Raw genomic sequence first — 6463 nt, 5'->3', positions numbered from 1 at the left:
GCGCGGCGGCCCGGGCGAGCCCTGAGTGTACGACTTTCACGATGTGCAAACCTGCCCTGGAGGAAAATGTGCTCTCGCTTATAAAAATGGAGGGCTAATGCCCTTGCCCCTGGCCACCCGACGGGAGGTTATAGCTGCTGTCGCTCCCCGCAGGTACCAAGCGCGCCGGTACACCAGCCTGTTAATATTGCTCCTCCCAGCCACCCTCGGGGGGCAGATCTGGGAAGGGACAATGAGCCCAAGGTCAAACAAGGGCAAGATTCCATCAGCGGATTCCACTGTAGACCTCTCCAACCCCGAGTCGGGCGATTTAATCGCTGCCACGGATATAACCGTCTTAGCACCAAGACCCAAGTCTAAAGGGCACTTAGACTGCTCCAACCTTATTCATCTTTCCGGCCCACACAGCATCTAACTCACTGCCGGCCAGTCGGGGCTTCTGGGCAGTGGTTTGTGAAATTCATTGGATGAGCTGATTCTGGGTCCTATGAATTGGAAATGAAACATCGTATTGAGATAAAATCTACATACCATAAAATTCACCCATTTAAAGTGTACAGTTCTGTGGTTTCCAATATATTCACAGTTCAAGTATATTCATAGTGCGGCTATCACTATAACCTAATTTTAGAACATTTTCATCACCCCAAAAAGAAACCCATTAGCAGTTACTCCGCATCTCCTCTCCTACCTACTCCCAGCCCCTAGCAACCACTAATCTGTTTTCTGTCTCTATGGATCTGACTATTCGGGATATTTCATATAAGCTAAATCATTACAATATGTATTCTTTTGTGATTGGCTTCCTTCACTTAGCATATTTTCAAGGTTCATCCATGTTGTAGCATGAATCAATACTTTGTTCCTTTTTATGGCTCGCTAATATTCCATTGTATGGAAAGAGCACATTTTTTTACCCATTTTTGGCCATTGTGAATAGTGTTGCTATGCACATTCATGTACAAGTTTTTGTGAGAACGTATGTTTTTATTTCTCTTGGGTAGACACCTAGAAGTGGAATGGCTGGGTCATACCATAACTGTATTTCACATTTTGAGGAACTGACTTTCACATTTTGGGAATAATGTTTCTCAAAGCTGGCAGAGGTATATTTTACAGTACAAATTCTATTAACCAGGATGCTTAAGGAGGAGATAGTGGGCCAGCATTAAGGTTAGTTGGTTAAAATGTCGCTGCAAATATTAACCATTTATTAAATATCCCCTATGGGTCAGGTGTGGTTTAAAATCAGGGAAGGTGTGTGTCAGGGTTGTATCCTTTCACCATACTTATTCAGTCTGTATGCTGAGCAAATATTCTGAGAAGCTGGACTATATGAAGAAGAACAAAGCATCAGGATTAGAGGAAGACTCATTAACAACCTGCAATGTGCAGATAACACAACCTTGCTTGCTGAAAGTGAAGAGGACTTGAAGCACTTAATGATGAAGATCAAAGACCACAGCCTTCAGTATGGATTACACCCCAACATAAAGACAACAAAAATCCTCATAACTGAAACAATAAGCAATATCATGATAAACGGAGAAAAGATTGAAATTGTCAAGAATTTCATTTTACTTGGATCCGCAATGAACACCCATGGAAGCAGCAGTCAGGGAATCTAACGACGTATTGCATTGGGCAAATCTGCTGCAAAAGACCTCTTTAAAGTGTTCAAAAGCAGAGATGTCACTCGGAGGACTAAGGTGTACCTGACCCAAGCCACAGTATTTTCAGTTGCCTCATATGCATGCGAAAGCTGAACAATGAATAAGGAAGACCAAAGAAGAATTGATGTCTTTGAATTATGGTGTTGGCAAAGAATACTGAATACACCATGGACTGCCAGAAGAACAAACAAATCTGTCTTGGAAGAAGTACAGCCAGAATGCTCCTTAGAAGTGAGGATGGTGAGACTTCATCTCACGTAGTTTGGACACGTTATCAGGAGGTACCAGACCAGTCCCTGGAGAAGGACATCATGCTTGGTAAAGTACAAGGTCAGAGAAAAAGAAGACGACTCTCAATGAGATGGATTGACACAGTGGCTGCAAAAATGAGCTCAAACACAGCAACAATTATGAGGATGGCATAGGCCCAGGTAGTGTTTTGTTCTGTTGTACGTAGGGTTCCTATGAGTCAGAACCGACTCGATGGCACATAACAACCATAACCACGTGGGTCAGGAGCTGATTGGGAAGTGAAAAATACTACAGACCCTACCTTCAGGGTACCTGCTGCCCAGAGACTCCAGAAAGCAGGGGCTAACCTGGAAAACTCCTTGTGGTTCCAGACCTTGCTAGAAATCCATGCTTGGTAAAGTATGGAAGCACATCGTCACTCTTGGAGACGTCGATGGAGTAAGAGATAAAGGCCTGAAGTTGCTTTTCAATGGAATCCCTGAAATCAGCTTGCTTTGCTTGCATTTGTCTCACAAGATTCTTTCTGTCCTTTCCTTCTGTTCTTTCTTGCCAAAAGTGGAGGGGTGATCAGCATCACCCCTCTTCTAGAACAAATGCTATGACTTCCCCAAGGGAAGCCAAGACTCCCCTGTGATGCAGTGAAAAAATGATGGGACAAGGGGAAGGCCGACTGCCTCCCACAGAGCTAAGGTAAAAATTTCCAACTCTCTTTTACTCAGCAGGAGACGGATATGGGTCTCCTACTGTATGCTAGACACTGTGCTAAGTTTGGGGAAACAGATGCCTTCCTCTTAAAAGTTTATTCATTACTGATGTATTTACTGAGCACCTACTATGCGGCAGGCACGATGTTGGGGAACACAGTGACTGTGACACATTTGGTCCCTGGCTTGGCCTTTCCACTGAGGGACACAGAGAAGCAATTACAAAGCAGTGATGTGTGAGGCTGGGAGGCACAGAAGAGGCACCTGATCTGGGTTAGGGGAGTATCAGGGAGGGCTTCCTGGAAGAAGAGGTTTCAAGCTGAGACCTAAGGAATGACTGTGAGCTATTCAAGTGAGGCAGGTAGGTGGAAGGATGATCCAGCAAAGCTTCAGGTGCCATGGGAGAAGCAGTGAGTTAATGGGCAAAAATAGAACCATGAAACAGAATAAAAAACCCAGAAGACCTACCGGACTGGCTGAGACTGGAGGACTCCCTGAGACTATTGCCCTGAGATCCTCTTCAAACCTTGAACGGAAAATAACCCCTGAGGTCACCGCGTAGCTAAATAACAAATTGGTTCAAAAAATAATGAATATCACCTGTAAGTACTGTGCTCCTTTAAAAAAATCACCTATATAAGACCAAACGGTCAACAATTACTTTAAAACAAAGATGAGAAGGTAAGGAGGCAGGGAAACTGGATTAATGGAAACGGAACAACCAGAACAGAAACAATGAGAATGTTCATGCGTGAAGAATGTAACCAATGTCACTGAACAATTTGTGTAGACATTGTTGAATGGAAGCCCAAACTGCTGTGTAAACCTTCACCAAAAGTACAATAAAATACTAAAAAAAAAAGAGCCGTGACGGCATTGTGATTTTCAAAGGGTAGAGTTAGACATAGACATGTGTGCACAGGCGTATATGGATAGTTGATAAAACTGTAAGAGAACACAAGACCTTGTGGAATTTTAGAAGTTTGTGCAGAGTTCTGCAGGGCAGTGGAGAGCGTCAAAAATGTCTCCTCCACGACGAACCAAACAAAATATTCTCCCTCTCCCCCATCTCGTCCCCTTTCAATCCATCCACCAATGTGCAGCCTGAAAGATTTGTTTAAACGGAGGTCATTCTTGGACTCTGTCCATCTTAGACATCTCAGCCAGTAGTGTGTTTGGAAGGACGTTCTCATCCCAGGTGGCCAAACAGTAGTCCCTCCTCCCAGGAGAAGGCACGGTCTACCCCTTCCAATCAACCCTCCCCTGGGGGACAACGGTATCAAGGCTTCGGTTCTGTCGACTTCCAGATCCTCTAACCGCCAAACTTTTCAACAGCAGCTGCACCATTTTATCTGTGCACCAGCAATGCACAAGGGCTCCAATTTCTCTACATCCTTGAAAACGCATATTATGTTTCAGGTTTTTTATGATAGCCATCCTAGTGGGTGTCAGTGGTATCTCACGGTAGTTTTGATTTGCATTTCCCTAATGACTAATGATGTCGAGCATCTTTTCATGTGCTTTTTGACCATTTGTATATCTTCTTTGGAGAAATGTCTATTCAAATCCTTTGCCATTTTCAAACTGGGTTGTCTTTTTATTATTGAGTTGTAAGAGTTCTTTATATATTCTAGATACTAGCCCTTACCAGCCCTTGCAAATATTTTCTCCATTTCTTTGGGTTGTCTTTTCACATTTTTTTTTCTTTTCATTTTCTTGATAAACACTTGATGCACAGAAATGTTTAATTTTGATGAAGTCCAGTTTATCAAATTTTTCTTTGGTCGCTTGTGCTTCTGGTGACATATTTAAGAAACCATTGTCAAATCTGTAACATTGAGTTTTGAGAGTTCTCTGTACATTCTGCTTACAAGTCCTTCGTCAGATATGGGATTTGCAAATATTTTTCTCCCAGTCTGGGCTTGTCTTTTCATTCTCTTAACAGTGTCTTTAGAAGTTTTTAATTTTGAGGAGGTCCAGTTTATTGGTATTTTTCATTTCTGGATTGTGCTTGTGATGTTCCATCTAAGAAATCTTTGCCTAATACAAGACACAAGGTCATAAAGATCTTCTGTTATATTTTCTTCTAGAAGTTTTATAGTTTTAGGTTTTACATTTACATACATGATTCATTTTGAGTTACTTTTATATATGTTGTGACCAAAAGTTATTTATTTTTCTTCTTATATATGAATATGCAATTGTTCTAGTATCATTTGTTGAAAAGACTATGCTTTCTCCACTAAATTGCCTTTGTATTTTTGTCAAAAATCAATTGCTCATATGTCAGTCTATTTTTGAACTCTTTATTCGGATGCATTGATCAAGTTGTCTATCTGATACAATACCTTGCTGTATTGACTAGGGTAGCTTTATAAGAAGTCTTGAAGTCAGGTTGTATACATCTTACAGTGTTGCTCTTTTTTAAAGTTGTTTGGGTTATTTCAGGTCCTTTGCATTTCTGTATGAAATTTATAATCAGCTTGTCCATTTCTACCAAAAAGCCTGCTTGCATTTTGATTGGGATTGCACTAAGTCCATGTATCAATTTGGAGACAATTGCCATCTTAATGATATTGACTCACCTGATCAATGAACATGATTTATTTAGGTCTTCTTTAACTTCTCTCAGCAATATTTTATAGATTTCAGTGTTCAACTATTACACATATTTTTCAGATTTATTCCTAAATATTTCTTATATTTTGATGCCATTGTTAACGGTGTTTTTTAAAATTTTAATTTATTTTTTTTTTAATTTTTTATTGTACTTTAGATGAAGATTTACAGAACAAATAGTTTCTCATTAAACAGTCAGTACACGTATTGTTTTATGACATTGGTTAAGAACCCCACGACATGTCAACACTCTCCCTTCTTGAACTTGAGGACCTTTTCTTTGGTGAAAACATACGTACCCAAAGTTACACCATTTTGAAACTTTCTACACGTACAATTCAGTGACATCAATTATATTCTTCCAGCTGTGCTATTCTCACTATCCTTTTCCAAATTATTCCATCACCATTATCTTCAACTCACTGCCCCAAAGGCTTCCCATCAAACCGTTTGAGTTGCTGTTGTCAATTTGATCTCACATAGATAATTCTTTTTTTTTTTTTTGTACCTTAAATGAAGGTTTGCAGAAAAAAAAGTTTCTCATTAAACACATATTGTCCTATGACAATGGTTAACAACCCCATGACATGTCAACACCGTCCCTTCTCAACCTTGGGTTCCCTATCACCAGCTTTCCTGTCCCGTCCAGGCTTCCAGTCCTTGTCCCTCGACTGCTGTGCCTCATTAGTCCCGTTTTGTTTTATGAGGCTGTCCAATCCCTGGCTGAACGGTGAACTTCAGCAGGGGCTTCATCACTGAGCTCAAAGAGTGTCCGGGGGCCATACTCTTGGGGTTTCCCCAGTCTGTCAGGCCAGTAAATCTGGTCTTTTTTGTGTGTGTTAGAATTCTGTTCTACATCCTTCTCCAGCTCCGTCCAGAACCATCTGTTGTAATCCCGGTCAGAGCAGTCAGTGGTGGTAGCCGGACACCATCTAGCTGTACTGGACTCAGTCTAGTGGAGGCCTTGGTAGCTGTGGTCCATTAGTCCTTTGGACTAATCTTTTCCTTGTATCTTGTTCTCTTCGTTCTCCCTTGCTCCCGAAGGGATGAGACCAGTGGAGTCTCTTAGATGGCTGCTCACAGGCTTTTAAGACCCCAGACGCTACTCACCAAGTTAGAATGTAGAACATTGTCTTTATAAACTGTGTTATGCCAACTGAGCTAGATGTTCCCCGAGACCATGGTCCCCACAGCCCTCTGCCCAGCAATTCAGTC

Source organism: Trichechus manatus, unplaced genomic scaffold (genome assembly GCF_000243295.1).
Source record: "Trichechus manatus latirostris isolate Lorelei unplaced genomic scaffold, TriManLat1.0 scaffold00131, whole genome shotgun sequence".
Classification (NCBI taxonomy): domain Eukaryota; kingdom Metazoa; phylum Chordata; class Mammalia; order Sirenia; family Trichechidae; genus Trichechus; species Trichechus manatus.
The sequence above is the reverse complement of the archived record's forward strand: the minus strand, read 5'-3'. Positions refer to the sequence as shown.